At 39.7% G+C, this 20,391-nt stretch overlaps 1 protein-coding gene across 1 annotated transcript in view; it reads left to right on the forward strand.

Moving 5' to 3' along the window:
• The first annotated feature begins 223 nt into the window (after positions 1-223).
• NXPH1 (neurexophilin 1) overlaps positions 224-20,391 on the forward strand; it is a 383,709-nt gene continuing 363,541 nt past the window's right edge. Inside the window, exons 1-3 of the mRNA XM_069587574.1 lie at positions 224-472; positions 15,167-15,248; positions 19,576-19,649. The gene's annotated coding sequence lies outside the window, so the exon portion shown is untranslated. The remainder of the gene's footprint in view (positions 473-15,166; positions 15,249-19,575; positions 19,650-20,391) is intronic.

Consider the following 20,391-nt stretch of genomic DNA (forward strand, 5'->3'; position numbering starts at 1 on the left):
TGGGTATAGTCAGGAAATGGGTGGTACAGCCAAATAACCCTGTACTATGAGCATCTGAACTGAACTGAACTGATGTTGGAGGCAGCCTGGAACCAGGAACTTGAGAAATCAGGTGTAACAGTGCTTCACATTTCTCTTCTCCTTTGAAGACTAGGGCAAATTTCTCAGTAAATGCTGGTGTTGTTGCAATATCCTCCTCAAAAAAATCCCCCACTTCCCCTTCAGTCAAGGAGCTCTTCATCTGTGAGGGTGATTTCCAATACCTGTGCTCAGGTTAGGCTCTTATTTACCAGCCTGGAGACCTGCTGGTTATACACACCGGGAAGCGCTTTGGTGCTCTGTTGGTGTATTTTGGTGCTATGAACTTCACAGTCAGTGTTCTCTGCCAAAGAGCCCTGCAAGACACCACTCCAGTGTTTACCCTGGCTCTCCTTCCTGTTTCTGGCAGCAGTTCTCATCCTGTGTGTGGCAGGTTAGTGGCACCAGGGTATCGGTCATCGCCGGATCCGCCTATCCTCTTGGAAGTCAGGGAGCCCATTGTACTGCGGCATCTCTCACCAGTGTCCTGGTCTTAGGCAAAAGCACTTAAGTGCTTTTCAGACATGCTGGCCCTCTTCTCACACTGTATTTCTCAAGGGCGAATGAAGTGTCAGATCCCCTTGGGGACGGAGTTAGAGGGCAGGTGGCCGATGAATTACCTGTGATTAATCCATTCCAATATTATTTCATGAGCTCTTGTGTATCTTCCAATTTAAGAGTGCTTTTTTTTTTTTTTCTAAATGGCATCTCAACTTCATTTTGTGTTGTCTACTGCTATGTCTAGGTTTCAGGAAAATCATCCAAACACCAATTAAAGCCACTTGTAGCAGCTTGAATTTGTTTATCCTATCCAGGATCTCTGGTGAATATACTCATGCTGTGTACACTTGTTTGAGCATCTTTAGAATTCATTCCACACATATTTCTAACATTTTTGTAGATTCTAGCAATTCCATTGGTGTATAATCTCCAAAAGTGATTGATGTTGTCATTGTATGCCCAAGACATTCTGGGATCTGACTCTAGTTATAAGACTAGTGGTGTAGAGGAGTGAAGGATAAAGAGAATTGGTTTTTCCTTGCAAAGAAAGTTCTTCATATGTGGTTACTGAAGTATCTTCAGGTGGTAGGGGCAGCTTCATCAGACAAGGGTGGCAGCTGAAGGTTTAAAGTACATAAAAATTCTCCATTTCTTCCTGTATGTTTTACTCAGCTTGGGCTGACAAAACAAAATACTATTAAGTGAGTGGCTTACACAGGAATTTATTTCTCATAGTCCTGGAGGTTTGGGAGTCCAAATAAAAGTGGTGACAGTTAACGCAATTTTCAGGTGAGGGCTTTCTTTCTGGATTATAGACAGCTGCCTTCTCACTCTGTCCTTACATGGTGGGGCGAGAGAGAGCAGTTTCTCTCTGAGGACCCTAATACCAACATGAAGGTCCCATCTGCATGACCTCATCTAAACTTAATTACTGCAAAAAGGCCCCGTCTCCAAATACCATCACATTGGGGTTTGGAGCTTCAACACAGGACTTTCAGAGGGACACAGTTCAGTTCATAGCATCATAAATCCTCAGTATAATCCTCAAAGTCCATTGACTTCCCAGTGACTGTCCTAATTTTCACATATGACACATAGTGAACATGTGAGTTCAAATGATGTTGTGATTCAGTAATTTACAGGATAAACATCCTCAATTGTTGTTAGTTTCTGATTGCCCCTGGTTGTTTGCATCCCTCTCTCAATATTTGAAACTCCAAGTGTAAGTATTTGATTGGTTGAGCCTGTGTGGCCATCACGTGCCTTGGTTGTCTTCCATAATGGGAATCAGGGCACTAAATTCTTTACCTATTGGGATCTAACCTTACTAAATCAGGAAGATGTTCAGATGCTGGGTAGCGAAAAATCCCGATTGTTTCCTCTAATGATGTTCAGTTATTTTTCTTTGATTTTCTTGCCATTTTCAATGGCGTTGATAAATAGTAAGGCTTCCACTTATTTTGTAAGATAGAGTCTCAGAAGTAAAGTTTTGATGTCAAAGGTTTTATACAAAATTTTAGGATATGTGATATATCTGTCAAGTTGCTTTTCTAGAATTTCTGTACCAATTTATTCTCATTTCAGCAATGTTTGAATGATCCCATTTCACTGTGTCCTTACTCCCAATGACCTAAGATGTTTCCTTCTGTCAACAGTCTTTTATTCTTTCTTGAAAACATCAACGTTTTATCTTTTAAAGAAAACTTGGCATTTCCCTCATTCCTGTTTTTATTTCTCTGCTTTCTTCTTAAGAATATATATAGTGAAAAACGCACACACTCTCACTTCTGTTGTATTCCTGCCCCTTAGTCTGATTATGAGAGAATGTCAAACCCAGTCTAGATATTCTGCAAGAGAACTGGCCTTCAGAAGTGCCAACATTGTTCAAAAAACAAGGACTTGGACTGTTCCAGACTAGAGGAGACTAAGGAGACAGGGCAACTAAATGCAAAGTGTGGTCCTAAAGGGGGTCCTGGGTCAGAAAAAAAGGCTATTTTGGGAACACCAGTGAGATCTGAATAAGGTCTCTAGATTAGCTAATAATGTAATATCGATGTTCATGAGAATTGTACTGTGCTTATATAAGATGGCCACATTAGGGGAAGCTGGGTAAAGGGTGTATGGTACCTTTCTGTACTATTATTCTGGCTTTTATATAAGTCTAAACATTTAAAATAAAAGTTAAGTATTTCAATATATAAATTTTTTGTTTATAGAATATGCTGTATGTATAATGTCATGGAAGACACAGCAGTGGATGGAGATACTGTCTGGACTCAGTAGCAGGAAGGCTTTTCACTTCTAGATTTTCTCATAACTCTATTTTACTCAAAATCTTTGTTCATCACTGTGTGGTAGACGACTTGGCCGTTTCTCTTAAACCTACGTGGGAGGCTTAACTCTCAGAGGCTTTATAAAAATCCATCAGTGAGATTCCACAGGCTGAAATACTCGCTTCTGTCTGCAGCCTTGCTCTAGTCTGCTTCCGCTTATTCATTATCTTCTTCTCCAGAACATCTCTACCTGCCAGTCCCTCCCTCCTTAGGACGGCTCCTTAGTGTTTCCGAGAAAATGAATCCAAGTACTTTGTGAAGCATATTTGATTTGCGGTTGTTGTTGCTGTTGACTATTGACCTTTTCTTTGAAGAACACTCCCTTTGTGAGGGACTTTCAAGCAGTGTCCAACCTGTCCATTTGTTTCGGCAGTGCCTTGGGGACTGTGCCGGCTTCCTCGTCCCTGCCTTCTGGCGTGAATGCAGACAGCAGCCCGAGATCACAGTGCTAAGCGGCCCCTCCTGCCTCGGGAGAAAACCGCTCACTGAAGAACATTCTTAATGCTTCTTGTATGCCCTTGGACATCATTATCTCTGTAAGATGGTCAGGATAGGGGTTGCGGTCTGCAGTTCACACAGTAGCTTTTCCACAGTGTGGCCTGTGGATCACCTGAATCAAAAGTTCCAGGAGGGCTTAGAGAAGTGCCCATTCATTTCACTCCTGTCAGACCCGTTGTGTCAGAATCACTGACATCACCAAGAAATCTTTGTTGTGTCAGAACCATCTTCATTCTTCTCTTATTCCTTTTTTATGTTTTTAAAAAAATTATTCATTTTTGGCTCTGCTGGATCTGTGCTGCTGCTCAGGCTTTTCTCTGGTTACGTCAAGCAGAGGCTGCTCTCTAGCTGCAGTGCCAGGCTTCTCATTGTGGTGGCTTCCCCTATTGCAGAGCACAGACTCTAGGGCACAGGCTTCAGCAGTGGTGGTTTCCAGGCTCTAGGGCTCAGTAGTTGTGGCCCATGGGCTTAGTTGCTCTGCAGCATGTGGGGTCTTCCCTGATCAGGAACTGAACACGTTGGGAGGTGGGTTCAATACATTGACAGTGGCTTGTCTCCTGCATTAGCAGGTGGATTCTTTACCATTGAGCCAACAGGGCAGTCCTCTTCTCTTATTCTTGATTGACAGTTTTTTTTTTCCCTGAAAATGTAACTGAAAACTGAAAATAATGCTAATGTTTACTCAGAATTTGAAGAAAATATTTGATGACAAGAATTTTCCTGGAAGACTTGTTTCTTTCTAAATCTGGAACTGTAACTGGAGAGATAGCCAGAAAGTTTGAGTCAGAATCTCTTGGTATGAAAGCAAAGAATCTGTATTTTTAAATAAGGATTTCATACCTTTGTTATGTTTTGTTTTGACTTTAGCCACAGATACTTCATTCTGTATTTGACTTTTCTGGGCTTTATTTTCACACCTCTGCTTCATGGGAAGAATAGTTAATTTATTCTCTGAGAATACAAAGAAAAGCCAAGGTCCCTTCTTTCAAGCAATTGTCACAGACAAGTAAATAGTCAATTGCACACTACGTGGGGAGGGCTGCGGTGGAGGAGACACACAGGGAGGCGCCGGCTCAGCCCAGGGCCACTGGGCAGGGCTTCCTGCAGGAACTGACACCTGGGCAGGCAGGGCTTGAGGGCGGCAAGCGTGTCTGTGGTTTCTGCTCTGTGTCTGTGTGCACAGGCATGCCTCTTACTCTCTCTGTTAGATTTACGTCATCCGTTTCTTCGCTGCTATTTTTGGTTCTACTAGTTAAAATCTCATAAAATCCCATTTGTTTCTTACATCCCACCTCATTTCACCCTCCTTCTTTATTTCTTTAACTAAACCTTTCTGAGAAACCAAACGTTTCATCTCCATTGGCTTTGATCTAGCAGATTTCTCCACCACTTACTCCTTCTGTTCCAATTTCTTCCTCTGCTCCCTTGTTCCGTTGGACTTTGAATGAGTCTGTGGGTATTTTCCTTCAGATCTTTGCACTCCCACACCCTGGACAATGGGCCCCATCAGTGACTAAAAGGGTTTGTCTCTAACACTGAATGGCAATCAGTGAGGAGGTATTATTGCCCCAAAACATGCACAGTGACTTCTATCCACTTCCTATTGGGAATCAGGAGCAGATGATTTGCCACAACCCTCTTCTACCACAGCTCTGCCCAAAGTCAAGTTCTCACAGTCTGCCTGCTGCCTTGTTGAGATGAGTGAATGTTGCCATATTGCCAACCCTCCAAAAATATCTAAAGACTTGTTCATAAAGTATCTGTCATATTCAGAGATCTCTGGATTGAATCTCTTAAGGAATTTAAGGTGACGGTTATTTTGGGGTCAGTTGCTACCTTCTTTAGGGTATTCCCAGCCCATTGGCAAATTACCTTCTGCTTGGGCCTCTCCATGCCTTCTTTCTCCTTTTGGAACCATACACATCTCAATTTCCTTTTTATTCTCTCCCTTGAGGTTGGTTTTGAGGTAGGGCAAATGTCAGGTCATGAACCATTAAATATTGTGAAGGGGTTGAACTAAGGGGAGATTTAAAATGTGGTCAGGAAAGGGGCCTCAAGTTTTTGCCCATTTGTTAATTCAAAAGGCTTCCCTGGTGGTTCAGATGGTAAAGAATCTGCCTGCAATGTGGGAGATCCCTGGATTGGGAAGATCCCTGGAGAAGAAAATGGCAACCCATTACAGTATTCTTGCCTGGAGCATTCCATGGACAAAGGACCCTGGCAGGCTATAGTCCATGTGGTTGCAAAGAGGCTGACACTACTGAGCAACTAACACTAGTCAATTCAAATGGCCAACATGTAATTGAATTAACAGAGTCAGTCCTTGCAACTGAAACTTTCAACTAAACCAAAGTTATTTTCTGCCAAAAAAATTAGACATTCTTTTTTTAAAATTCAGATCATTGTGTGAACACATCCTTGTGATAGTCTTCTTAATTCTGAATTAAAAATTTTAGGTTGCAAGTTTATAGGAGTAATGAGGTAAGCAGCGGGGAGAGGAAGAGACGAGCCAGACAGAGATAGGAGAGAGAGATTGGCTAGGGGTTAAAAAGGTTTTGTTGTTGTTATTCAGTTGCTAAGTCATATCCTACTCTTTGTGACCCCATGGACTGCAGAATGCCAGGCTTCTCTGTCCTCTGCTATCTTCCGGAGTTTGCTCAAATTCATGTCCATTGAATGGTGATGCTATGTAACCATCTCATTCTCTGCCGCCCTCTTCTCTTTTTGTCTTCAATCTTTTTCAGCATCAGGGTCTTTCCTAAGGAGTTGGCTGTTTGCATCAGGTGCCAAAGTATTGGAGCTTTAGCCTCAGTCCTTTCAATGAATATTCAGGATTGATTTCCTTTAAGATTGGTTGGTTAGATTTCCTTGCAGTCCAAGGGACTCCCAAGAGCCTTCTCCAACATTGCAATTTGAAAGCATCAATTCTTTGGTGCTCAGCCTTCATTATGGTCTAACTCTCACATCCATAAATGACTATCGGAAATACCATAGCTTTGACCAGGTGAAACTTTGTTGGCAAAGTGATCTGTCTGTTTTTTAATACACTAAGTTTGTCATAGCTTTCTTTCTAAGAAGCAAGCATCTTTTAATTTCATGGCTGCAATCACCATCTGCAGTGATTTTTGGAGTCCAAGAAAATAAAATTTTTAAATAAATTTAAAAAAAAAGGAAAATAAAATTTGTTACTATTTCTAACTTTCCCCCTTCTATTTGCCATGAAGTGATGAGACCAGATGTGATGATCTTAGCTTTTTGAATGTTGAGTTTTAAGCCAACTTTTTCACACTCCTCTTTCACCCTCATCAGGAGGCTTTTTATTTCCTCTTTACTTTCTACCATTAGAGTCACATGTCTGCATATCTGAGGTTGTTGATATTTCTCCCAGAAATCTTGATTCCAGCTTGTGAGTCATCCAGCCTGGCATTTCACATGATGTACTCTGGATATACATAGATTAAGCAGGATTACAATATATAGCCTTGTCGTACTCCTTTTCCAGTTTGAACCAGTTGATTGTTTCATGATTCAGACTTAAAGTGAAGAAAGTAGGGAAAACCACTAGACCATTCAGGCATGACCTAAATCAGATTCCTTACGATTACACAATGGAAGTGAGAAATAGATTCAAGGGATAAGATCTGATAGACAGAGTGCCTAATGAAAAGTGGACGGAGGTTTGTGAGATTGTATAGAAGACAGGTTTCAAGACCATCCCCAAGAAAAGGAAATTCAAAAAAGCAAAATGGCTGTCTGAGGAGGCCTTAAAAATAGCTGTGAAAAGAAGGAGCAAAAAGCAAAGGAGAAAAAAAAAAGCTACACCCATTTGAATGCAGAGTTCCAAAGAATAGCAAGGAGAGATAAGAAAGCCTTCCTCAGTGATCAGTGCAAAGAAATAGAGGAAAACAATGGAAAGGGAAGGACTAGAGATCTCTTCAAGAAAATTAGAGATATCAAGGGAACATTTCATGTAGAGATGGGCTCAATAAAGGACAGAAATGCTTTGGACCTAACAGAAGCAGAAGATATTAAGAAGAGGTGGCGAGAATACATGGAAGAACTGTACAAAAAAGATCTTCACAACCCAAATAATCATGATGGTATGATCACTCACCTAGAGCCAGACATCCTGGAATGCAAAGTCAAGTGGGCCTTAGGAAGCATCACTATGAACAGAGCTAGTGGAGGTGATAGAATTCCAGGTGAGCTATTTCAAATCCTAAAAGACAATGCTGTGAAAGTGCTGCACTCAATATGCCAGCAAATTTGGAAAACTCATCAGTTTCCACAGGACTGGAAAAGGTCAGTTTTCATTCCAATCCCAAAGAAAGGCAATGCCAAAGAATGCTCAAACTACCACAAAATTGCACTCATCTCACACAAGCCAGCCTTCAACAATACGTGAACCATGAACTTCCAGGTGTTTAAGCAGGATTTAGAAAAGGCAGAGGAACCAGAGATCAAATTGCCAACATCCGCTGGATCATGGAAAAAGCAAGAGAGTTCCGGAAAAACATCTATTCCTGCTTTAATGACTATGCCAAAGCCTTTGACTGTGTGGATCACAACAAACTGTGGAAAATTCTTCAAGAGATGGGAATACCAGACCACCTGACCTGCCTTTTGAGAAATCTGTATGCAGGTCAGAAAGCAACAAATTAGAACTTGACATGGAACAACAAACTGGTTCCAAACAGGGAAAGGAATACATCAAGGATGTATATTGTCACCCTGCTTATCTAACTTATATGCAGAGTACATCATGAGACATGCTGGGCTGGATGAAGCACAAGTTGGAATCAGGATTGCTGGGAGAAATATTAATAACCTCAGATATCCAGATGACACCACCCTTATGGCAGATAGCAAAGAAGAATTAAAGAGCCTCTTAATGAAAGTGAAAGAGGAGAGTGAAAAATTTGGCTTAAAGCTCAACATTCAGAAGACTAAGATCATGGCATCTGGTCCCATCACTTCATGACAAATAGATGGGAAAACAGTGGAAAGAGTGATGGACTTTATTTTGGGGGGCTCCAAAATCACTGCAGATGGTGAGTGCAGCCATGAAATTAAAAGACCCTTACTCCTTGTAAGGTCTATGACCTTCTACTCTATGACCAACCTAGACAGCATATTAAAAAGCAGAGACATGACTTTGCCAACAAAGGTCCACAGTCAAAGCTATGGTTTTTCCAATAGTCATGCATGGATGTGAGAGTTGGACTATAAAGAAGGCTGAGCATCAAAGAATTGATGCTTTTGAATTGTGATGTTGGAGAAGACTGTCAAGAGTCCCTTGGACTGCAAGGAGACCAAACCAGTCCATCCTAAAGGAGATCAGTCCTGAATGTTCATTGGAGGGATTTATGCTGAAGCTGAAACTCCAATACTTTGGGCACCTGATGTGAAAACTGGCTCATTTGAAAAGACCCTGATGCTGGGAAATATTGAATGTGGGAGAAGGATATAACAGAGGATGAGATGGTTGGATGGCATCACTAACTCAGTGGACATGAGTTTGAGTGAACTCCGGGAGTTGGTGATGGATAGAGAAGCCTGGCATGCTGCATTCCATGGTGTCGCAAAGAGTCGGACATGACTGAGCGACTGAAGTGAACTGAACTGATTGTTCATGTCCAGTTCTAACTGTTGCTTACTGACCTGCATACAAGTTTCTCAGGAGACATGTCAGGTGATCTGGTATTCCCATCTCTTGAAGAATTTTCCACAGTTTGTTGTGATCTGCACAGTCAAAGGCTTTAGGATAGTCAATGAAGCAGAAGTGGATGTTTTCCTGGAATTCCCTTGCTTTCTCTGTGATTCAACGAATGTTGGCAATTTGATCTCTGGTTCCTCTGCCTTTTCTAAGCATTGTGTATCTGGAAGTTCTTGGTTCATGTACTGCTGAAGTCTGGCTTGAAGGATTTTGAGCATAACCTTACTAGCAAGTGAAATGAGCACAATTGTATGGTAATTTGAACATTCCTTGGTATTGCCCCTCTTTGGAATTAGAATGAAAACTGATCTTTTCCTGTCCTGCGGCCACTGATGAGTTTTCCAAATTTGCTGATGTATCGAGTACAGCACTTTAACAGCATCATCTTTTAGCATTTGAAATAGCTCAGCTGGAATTCCATCACCTCCACTAGCTTTTTTTGTAGTAATGCTTCCTAAGGTCCACTTGACTTCACCTTCTAGGATGTCTGGTTTTAGGTGTGTTACCACACCATCACGGTTATCTAAGTCATTAAGACCTTTTTTGTATAGTTTTCCTGTGTATTCTTGCCACCTCTTCTGCTTCCATTAGGTCCTTTATCATTTACCATTTCTGTCCTTTATCATGTGCATCCTTGCATGAGATATTCTCTTGATATTTCCAGTTTTCTTGGCGATATCTCTAGTCTTTCCCCATTCTGTTGTTTTCCTCTATTTCTTTGCATTGTTCACTTAAGAAGGCTCTCTTATCTCTCCTTGCTATTTTCTGGAACTCTGCATTCAGCCGGGTATACCTTTCCCTTTCTCCTTTGTCTTTCGCTTCTCTTCTTTCCTCAGCTGTTCATGAAGCCTCCCCAGACAGCCGCTTTGCTTTCTTGCATTTCTTTTTGTTTGCGGTGGTTTTGATCACCGCCTCCTGTACAATGTTATGAATCTCCGTCAGTAGTTCTTCAGGCACTCTGTCTACCAGATATAATCCCTTGAATCTATTCATCACCTCCTCTGTATAATCATAAGGGATTTGATTTAGGTCATACTTGAATGGCCTACTGGTTTTCCCTACTTTCTTCAATTTAAGCCTGAATTTTACAATAAGGAGCTCATGATCTGAACGCCAGGCTTGTTTTTGCTGACTGTATAGAGCTTTTCCATCTTTAGCTGCAAAGAATATAATAAATCTGATTTTGGTATTGACCATCTGGTGATGTTCATGTGTAGAGTCATCTGTTGTGTTGTCAAAAGAGGGTGTTTGCTATGACCAGTGCATTTTCTTGGCAAAACTCTGTTTGCTTTTGCCCTGCTTTTTTTTGTACTCCAGGGCTAAAGTTGCCTGTTACTCCAGGTATCTCTTGACTTCCTATTTTTGCATTCCAATCCCCTGTTGTGAAAGGACGTATTATCTTGGTGTTAGTTCTAGAAGGTGTTGTAGATCTTCATAGAACCATTCAATTTCAGCTTCTTGAGCATCAGTGGTTGGGGCATAGATTTGGATTGCTGTGATGTTGAATGGTTTGCCTTTGAAACAAATTCCAGAGATCTGACTTCTCCTGGATTCTCTGTGTCTGGTCAGGAGAACTGGGTGACTAATAGATGAATCCACAGTACTAAGATAATTGAAGGGTTAGATAAAAACTGTGGGCTTGTGAGATCTTTCGAATCAGAGCAAGGACACTCATGAGCATCTAGTTAAAGCTTTGAAGCACACGTTCTAGGGGGAAAAAAAAAGCGACATATATACACACCCACAATACTGTGCACACATTTTTAGGGTGTTTACTGGTCTGCCTCTAGCATTTAATATTAAGGACTGATTGCTTTCCTATCTAAATCAGAGCAGTGGCTATAAAGTGAGAATTTGAGGTTCAGCAAGAAGGGGTGATGTCACTTTACTGAGTGAGTGGGGAGATACGTAAGCACACATGACCCTTACCGCATCTTTTAAGTCACATGGAGCAAGTCACCTGCAGAAAAGGATTATGTTAGCCTGGATGTATCTCCTATTGTCCTGACATAAAACGAAATATTACTCATCATTTTTCAAAACATAAATGTATTAATTTTATAAAATATTATAAAATTTCCTGGATACAAAGCAAATGTGCCTTGTGAAATATTTTTTTTAAGTTGCATTCAAGGTGATGTTACATCTTTCCTTGAGCATCAAATGCCTTTGTTATATTTCTGTTCCCACTTATATTTTGTGAGTGAAGAAGCTGAAGTAGTTTTACAGGGAACCTAGATTCTTCTCAGTTCATTGACTTGACTGAAAATGGGGAAAAAAACGGTCATTCAGGCTGAAATGATGAGCTTTCTCCTTTGTTACCTGACCAGAGTTTCACAGAAATGTTGGCTTATCTATATGCTGACTAAGCTAGTTTATTAGCCTGGCATGTATCTGGATTTGAAAGATCCAGACTGCAATTCTGTTTCCTAAGACAATAGGAAATAGGTATTTTATCTGACTCAGTCCTAGCTCTTCTTATCTAGAAGCAAAGACATTTTTTCTGGTTGTTGGATTACTTCGATAAAGAGATTTGAGAAAGAGAAAACCAGAACAAGAATAATGGGATATTTTCTCAAGGCACATATAAACACCATCTGATTTTCATGTAATTTCAAGTAGAATAAGGTTTTCCACGCCCCCCTCCTTTAGTTGGAGTTATTCTGTGATATACTTAACATATTTGACACTTCGAATGGATCAATTTTTAAACATCACCTTTTTTAAACGTAAGACAAAAATATTTTAAGTAATAGTCATGACATAAAATTAGAGATCTGTAGCTTTAATACATAAGGGTAGTGCCTAAAACATTACATCCAAGTGGTCTTGTGTCCAGCTATTGGTTTAAGATGATTCCTGGGTGCTTGATGCTAATCATAATACAATACAATTCTGCTTCAAGGATGTTGCCACACCTGTGAATCTTTCACACAAGGTAGTTGTTTGAGCAATAAAAAGAATAGATCTGGGACTTTGTTACACGTATAGAATAGGTTGTATGAATAGTTTTGTATTTGCTTGCTGCCGACTATTTATTTAACAAATGTCTATTTGTGTGGCATAATTTGACCTCAGAAACGGCTATAGTATAATTTGGTAGCAAGATTGTGCGAGAGTAGTTATCACCCACCATAACCTGCTCCCGTGACCACGATTTCTAATAACAAGAACCTGAGAGTGTTCGCAACAAATTTTGTTATTTCATGAAAATTGTGTATTCAATGGTTATCGTTTTTTTCTCCCATATTTCCTTGGCTGTTTCTATAAACACAGCACTTATATGAGTAGATCTTCCACTTTGAAATGCTAAAATGAATCAGTTATTAAGTCACTCACCATCTGTCAAAAACAGGGTCAATCTTATAATTGCCTTGGTTTGCTAGGAAGCAATGCTGAGTAGGATAGAGGTTTATCTATTGAAATGAACCCCAAAGGAGAGAAAGACTTTGAATTCAACAAAAATGACAAGAGCCGTTCAGCAATTTAAAAGTCCTAACAGACAAGAATGACAATACCTAGATTATAAGATTGCAAAATCAAGCTATGAAGTCTTCCTGTTTCCTTTTATTTGGGATGTGTAATTCCTTTGTAAGAAACTGGTTTGGTAAGGATACAGCAATATGTGGGAAACACGAGGTGGCGCTAGAGCACCATGATAATTGACCGCAATTAGCGCCCTTTACAGCTCACACCATTGTCAGAACCAAGAGGAGTGCGAGATTTTACATGAAAGATGATGCAAATGGTCAGATTTCTTTCTCTCCTGACTATGGCTTAGCTCACTAAAAATCCAAGTGCAGTTTTGTCATGAGTGAAATAGAGTGTATGAAGTGCTTACTGGGCATTAACTTTTCAAAACCTGCATTGTAGAAACAATGTTCCTTTGTTTGCATGCTTCCATTTTCAAATTTTGTTGATCCTCAAAGTCATGGTCTTAGTTTGGCTACCAGTCACCAACTCATTGCAAACCATTCACATGAAAATTCCACTTGATTGTCACCTTTCTGATGACTGACAGCTTCCTTTCCTTATTTTGTGCAGTTTTTTTTTTTTTTTCTAATTTAAAGGGTCACTGTAAATCTTGGAGCACAGCAGAGCATATAATGAAAGGTGAAGGCTGTTCCTTCATCCTCCATTTGCCCATGTTATTAAAAAAAAAAAGAATGAAAAACGTCTGCTGCATAAGCTGATCTTCATGTTTCATCTTGACTCTTCAACAGGAAAATCTATTTCATAATCATTTCATTGAGAGTTATTATGTCTATTTTCATTGAAAGGTATCCACTTTCTGGAAGTCAATTAAGATTTGGCAAAAGAAAAAAATAGTACACAGAGTTAATCGTCATTACATTTCTCTTCTTCTTTTGAAAATGATAAAAGAAAACTTATACATAGTTTTCCAGTCAGTTTATTTGTCTTCTGCAGCATTTTGAAAAGTTGTGTCTTATTAATGAATTCTGAAACCTAAGATACAGGTAGAAATAGTAAACATGAGATTTAAAATACAAAAGTACATAGTCTAAAGATGAAATAATGTTAGTATCTTAGTCAAATAGAATACCAGTTTCACAAAATCAACATATATCTAATACACTTCATCTTATCTTGAATTGTAGAAGCTAAAATCCAATATCTCTACATTTCAGATTCACAGTTTACCACAATATAACATGAGAAAAATAATTACTAATATATAGTTAAATTTAAGTTAAATTGTTCCAATTTTATATTTCTTTATCAAAAATAATTTTAAAATTAAAAATTCAGTCTTGGATTTTATTAAAAGTTAGCACTTGTTAAGAAATACTATATGGTATTCTTTGTATGTGGAATGAGCTTATGTACAAAGCAGAAACAGACTCAAAGACTTTGAGAATGAGCTTATGGTTTCTGGTGGGGAGGAAACGGGAGAAAGGGACAGTTAGGGAGTTTGGGATGGACATGTACAGAGCACTATATTTAAAATGGATAACCAAGGACCTGTTGTATAGCACATGGAACTCTGCCCATTGTTATGTGGCAAGCTGGATGAGAGGGGAGTCTGGGGGAGAATGGATATGTGTATATTTATGGCTGAGTCCCTTCGCTATTCACCTGAAACTCACAACGTTGTCTGTTAATTGGCTATACCCCAATGCAAAATAAAAAAATTAAAAAAAAATTAGCATTCCTTAGAAGATCTCAATGTAACTTCAAGTTTTGGGACAGATGATGATTTTAGGATATAAACTACAGAGTGAGGGCCACCTGGGTAGACACTTGGGATGCTGAGTGAGCTCCTTAACTGCCTTAGCAAGCTGATCCATCTCATTAGAGAATATATTTCCATTACAGCATCATATGTTAACTTTCCCTTCTTATTTTTTTTTCCTTAGAGCCCATGACCAAAGGTAAAGTGAATAAGATTGCCAGACTTTTGTTGCTAACCTTGAAGGTTCAATAATATTGGGATAGTTGTTAGTAATTATTCACTCAGATCTCTAATGGAGCCTCAGTGACCTCAGAGGGTTAAGAAAGCTTTCAAAATTCCTAAGAGTTCCCATACTTGGGAAGTAAACAGAACATTTAAAAAATATATTTGAGGTACACAGTTCATATCAGGCTCAGAAAGCACTTGCCTAATAAACTAATCTTTGATTGTTCCCTTAAGATTAGAAATCTGAGAGGAAGGTCTTGTGGCAAAAAGAAGTCCACTCCAAAGAGGAAATGTATTCCCAGAGAACATTTTAATCCTGAGTTTCAGAAACTCAGACTTGTAAATCATTACTGTTTGAGTCAATGGTAGTTTGATAAGCTTTCAAGATGGAAAAGATCAAAAGCAGGAAGTTGTTAAAGAACTGTTTTGTGGATATTTTGTTAAGTTAAATGATCAAACCAATTGTAAGACTAGTGGTTCATATGTTATTAAAGAAGAAAAAATAGAATTAAAGAATTGTAATTTCCCTGAAAGACATTCAGCAAAACATCTTCGATTCTAAATGAAAAACCTTGGAAAACAACTTTGAATTGTTTCAGGAGGCTTTATATTTTTATTCAGGAATCTACATGGTGGAAAGAGGGAAGGACTGGATTCTAAAGTCAGAGCTTCAGTTTCCATGTCTTGGAATATCCTTGGGCAGGTCAGTCTCTTTAAGATTACTGAATCATAGTCTTATAAAATATTTATTACCCACATCCTATGGGTCTTGAAAGCTTAAAGAAGATAAGATATGATATATAAGATAGCTGCAGTGTAAAGTCTTTTTCATCCATCCTTCCATCCATTGGTTTTTTCTTTTCATCCATTGTTTACCTACTCATTCTACCATATATTAATCCTTCATAAAGTGTCTTCTTGTGTGACTCTATTTTGTTTCTCATTGATCCTGAAAGTGCCATTTAATCAATAGCATAAACAATGCTAAGTTTAGTCTTAAGATATTTTTTTAAGTGGCAGGTATATAAAAATAGAATTTTTGAATCCAGTAGTTCAAGATACATCATGATGTTGAGGTACAGATGATAAGCCTAAAATCTGGTATAACTATATATTAAAGCAAAGCATGCCAAAAGCTCAGATTAGGGTTCTTTCTTGTTTTTTTTCAGAGGAGAAAAGCCCTTGGGATGGAGCAGGAATTTCCAGACAAGGGTAATATTATAGCTAAACTGGTCTGTAAAAATAATTCCTTTTTTTAGGATATGGTCAATAAACTGAAATAGACTGAAACAGAGGATACTATAAGAAAATGCTAAAAGATACATGTGGGTAGAAACATTTCATGAAGGTCTGGAAAGGACAAAATGAGGAGTAGAAATTGGACCTACAGTCTTCTTAAAATTATTATCAGGCAGAAGAGCTGGAAAAGAAGGCAGAGAATGCCATTAGGGAGATACTTATTTAGTTCATCATGTATTTTCTAATACTGTAGGCACAGAATTGTGCAAAGTTCTGAGGGGGGCGGTGTTGTAGTTGTAAAAGGAGATATTGATTCTCTCCACTAAGAACTTCCAAATCAGAGAGAATGAAGACATAAACACAGGGAGGAGTTACGTATCTTTGAGGGTGAGACATGATAAATATGCCAAAATGAGCAGGCTGGTAGTAGCTGGTAGAGACTCAGGAAGAAGGAAACTCAGAGGGATGAAAGAGTATCTTGCAAGAGTGAGCCCTACTCCCTAGGTACACTCCTTCGCTTTACATTTCTTTGTTGAATCTACTCCATTCAGCCTTCCCCTCACCCACCCACTGAAACTGCTCTCATCAAGGTCACCAGAGATTTCCATATTTCTAAATTCAATGGCCATTTCTAATCTTCCTGATGTAACAAAGCACTTGATTGAGTCGCCTATTTCTCTTTCTGGACTCCCTCCTACATCACTGAGTGCTCCCTCTCAGCCTCCTTCCCTGGAGCCCTCCCTGCCCCCAGTCCTGACCCCTTAACAACAAATGCTCAAGGGCTCTTTTCCTCCTCATCTACACAGATTCTACATTCATCTACATGATGATCTCATGTCTTCAAGTATGTTTTATATGCTGGTAACATCTAAATAATATCTAAATTTATATTTCAGCCCAAGCCATTTCCCCTGAATTCTGGATTCCTAATACTCAATATATCCACATGGATGTCTAATATATAGCTTAAACACCACGTTAGTGTTAGTCACTCAGTTGTGCCCGACTTTTTGTGATCCCATGGACTGCAACCCATCAGGCTTCTCTGTCCATGAGATTTTCCAGGCAAGGATACTGGAGTGGGTTGCCATTTCCTTCTCCAATAACATGTTAACATGTCTCAAATGCAACGATCAATTTTTCTTCTCCTTCTCCCTTGCTTTGTTCTCTCACTGTCTCCTTCATATTAATCAGGATACTCAGGGTAAAAACCTTCCCTAACTGTTCTTCCCCATTCTGCTCTTTCTCCTATTAAAGGTGTTTTTGACATGGTCTAGAATAATCTTGTTAAAAGGTGAGTCAGACGTGTCACTCCTTTGCTCAGTGTAAGAGCCTCCTGTAAGGACTTATGAAGTCAGATTCCTCCAGTGCCCTTCAGACGCTGCGCAAGTCTGTCACCTCTGACCTCGTCTCTTTGCCATCTCTTCCTGGCTCACTCTTCCCCAGACACACTGGCATTCTTGCTGTTCCTTTAATATATGAGGTTGTACTTCTTTCTCAGCTTTTTCACTTGCCTTTCCTTATGCCCAGGAAGCTTTTACTTCAAATGTCTTCATGGCTTACTCCTTCACCGCCTTTAATCTTTACTCAATTGTCATTGTTTCATGAGGCTTTGACAGCCCTTAATTGCTCCCACAAGAGGTTCAGATGTCATCCTGTGTGATAGGATTTTTAAATTCCAATCTATTACCGTATAGAGTAAGGTTTCTCAAAGTGTATTCTTTTGACAGTGTTCATCAGGATTTCCTGGATGCTGTTAAAATGCATCGTTTTCAGGGTCAAAGCCCAGACCAATAAATTGTAATTGAAAATGAGGCCTGTGAAGCAGATTTTAATAACCTTTCCCAGGTGAACATTAAACAAACTAAGGTTTGGAAACTACTGTCTTAGGGTATCCTGGACAGTCTCTAGCTCTAGGATTGCTGAAGAGTCTTTAGGTACTTAGACACTTGCTATGTGTCTAAGTGAGGATTCTCTTGGAAAAAAAAAAAAAGTTTATTGGAAAAAAAGTAAATGGATACATCAAATAGCCCTCTATAGATACAGGAAAGTAAAAGAAGCTTTATTTATTTTTGGTGTGCAATGAAGTAACAGAGCAAATGTGTTATTTAAGAAATAACCGGGAGGTGGTATAATAAATTTAATCTATGCATCAGGCAAATATTTATTAAGTATCTATTAGGTGTTCAGCACCATATTAGGTGCTAGAAGTACAGAGGCGAATAAGACATAGTTCCTACCATTATGGTTCTCACAGCAGTGAGATTAATGGGAGTTGGGAAAGACTATATAGCCAGGGAAAGTATTTTATAAGGTAGCTGTCTGGATATGACATGATGAAGACCTGATCTAGAGTAGTCATAAGGAGGTGGATGAAAGAGATGTTCCAAAGGGAGATATGATGGGATAATGTGACTAATCTAGGAGATATACAGCAGAAACAGTGAGAGCTAATTCTGAGGTTTAAAGGCTGTGTGAAAGGCAAATTTTCGTGCTACTAAGGAAATTAGGGTAACTGTAAATAGGACTTTGTGTGTGTGTGCTGGGAGGGTGTTGGGAGTATTGGTCAGTTTACTCTTGTGTTAATACACTGAGTGCCAGATAACAGTAGGACATTTGAGTGACAATACCCTCTGGTAGCCAAAGATCTTAGGCTGTAGTTTAGGTTCAAAGGGGAAGAGGGCTTGAAACAGAAAATTGATAGTTTTTAGAGAGTTAGAGGAACCAGTGTAGGAGACAAAAGGAACAGTCCCAGAGGCTGGAAAGAAACCTGGAAAGGATGGTTTTGTCATTTAGATATTGTCATTCAAATGCGCTACTGTGGTCCGCCACTCTCTATGTAAGAGTAATCTTATCAATACTCCCAATGCCCTCCCAGCATATTCACAAAATCCTATTCACAGCTACTCTAATTTCATTAGTAGCACCCAAGTTTTCTTTGCACACAGCCTTCAAACCTCATACAATTTTGTAAAGAACTGATGATATAAAAATTGAGGAAGGCTATTGAATTCACTTAAATGTAGGCTACAGGTTACTTTAGAGTCCTATCAATGGAGGGATGACAATATGATTCAAGTACTTAATGAGACCTCAGAGATCATAAACCAGGAACCACAGATGTCTATGGTATTGGGAATGTAACTGTGATAAGAAAAGGTGTTAGTGTTTTGTTTTTTTTTCCTTGACCATGGGCCACACAGTTCTCCTTTCTACCGAAAATATTCATTCAGAAGCACAGAATCATAAAGGCTAGAGTCCTGTTATTGTTAATGGGTCTAAATCCCATTCACCAGATCCAGAGTTGGTGGTAGTTATGATCATGGTGTTCACGTTCCTTTCTTGAGCTCCCCTCTCTCTATCACCTTCCCTCTTTTACCTGGTGCTGAAGGTGGAAGGATAAGGCAGGGCCTGATGGCACTAGAATGTAATACAGGATTTGCAGTGCACTTATGCAGGATGAAACTAGAATTTAGGGACATCTGGGGGCTTTTTGGTACCATGTCCTTCTTGGCCCTGGAAATGAGAAGAGTTAATGAACATGAAGGGTCAGTCATAGAGTAATCCATTCAGGCTAAATTTCTCATTAGCCCCTAATTCTGAGAAGAATATTTGAGGGTGTTTGAGGGTAAGGGAGCTTCTTCTGACCGAAGCCTCCCACCCTGGTTCTGTTCTGTTTACTCATTTCACCAGGCTGAGATTTACCTGAAACCTTTTCTAATTATACACTATTTGAGCACTTCATAGATGAAGAGTTGCTACTGCAGAGCCTCTGATGTGCTTTCTTGCAGGAGGGACACTTGGCTGTTTTCTAGATACTGTGCTTTCCAAATGTGGCTGAAAGTTCAACTCAATCCAGTTCAAGGTAAGGCAAGGAGTACAAAAGTGAATGACAGGGTCCAGGAGAGAAGATTTAAACAGCATGGTATAAATGATTAGTAATCAGTTTTGTGCATGGATCTCTGAGAAGGGTGGAGCAGATGAAAGGTAATCTCTGAGCAGAGGTATGTAGGGCGATTAAGAGTTCACCTAGAGGTTGAATGGCTTGCTTAGTTGCTTCAGTTGTGTCCGACTCTTTATGACCCTATGGACCATAGCCCACCAGGCTCCTCTGTCCATGGGATTCTCCAGGCAAGAATACTGGATGGGGTTGCTGTTTCCTCCTTCAGGGGATATTCCCAACCCAAGGACTGAACCTGCGTCTCTTTATGTCTCCTGCACTGGCAGGCAGGTTCTTTACCACTAGCATCACCTGGGTTGAACTGAGAGAATTCAAAGCAAAGGGAAGAAGGTGCAGAGGCCCCAGGTTGAGACTTACGCTTGTGTATCTGGAAGCTCTAAGGATCCTGTAACTAATGAATGTAAAGTATATAGTCAAGCAGGGACCAGGCAGGAGCTGAAGACAGATGAGTGTACAGGGGCCAGCTTAAAAGCAGACTTTTGTGCTGAGCTGAGGAGTCTGACTTGGTTCTGTAAGCAGTGGGAAGCTGTGAGGTTTAAATGGATCTGTAATGTGAACACATTTTTGCTGTAGCTTTGTAGTTCAGGTGGCATGGAGGAGGGCATCTGTATAGAGGCAGAAGCTCAAAAGAATGAGATCAATTAGA

The sequence above is a fragment of the Ovis canadensis genome, chromosome 4, assembly GCF_042477335.2.
Source record: "Ovis canadensis isolate MfBH-ARS-UI-01 breed Bighorn chromosome 4, ARS-UI_OviCan_v2, whole genome shotgun sequence".
In the NCBI taxonomy this organism is placed as follows: domain Eukaryota; kingdom Metazoa; phylum Chordata; class Mammalia; order Artiodactyla; family Bovidae; genus Ovis; species Ovis canadensis.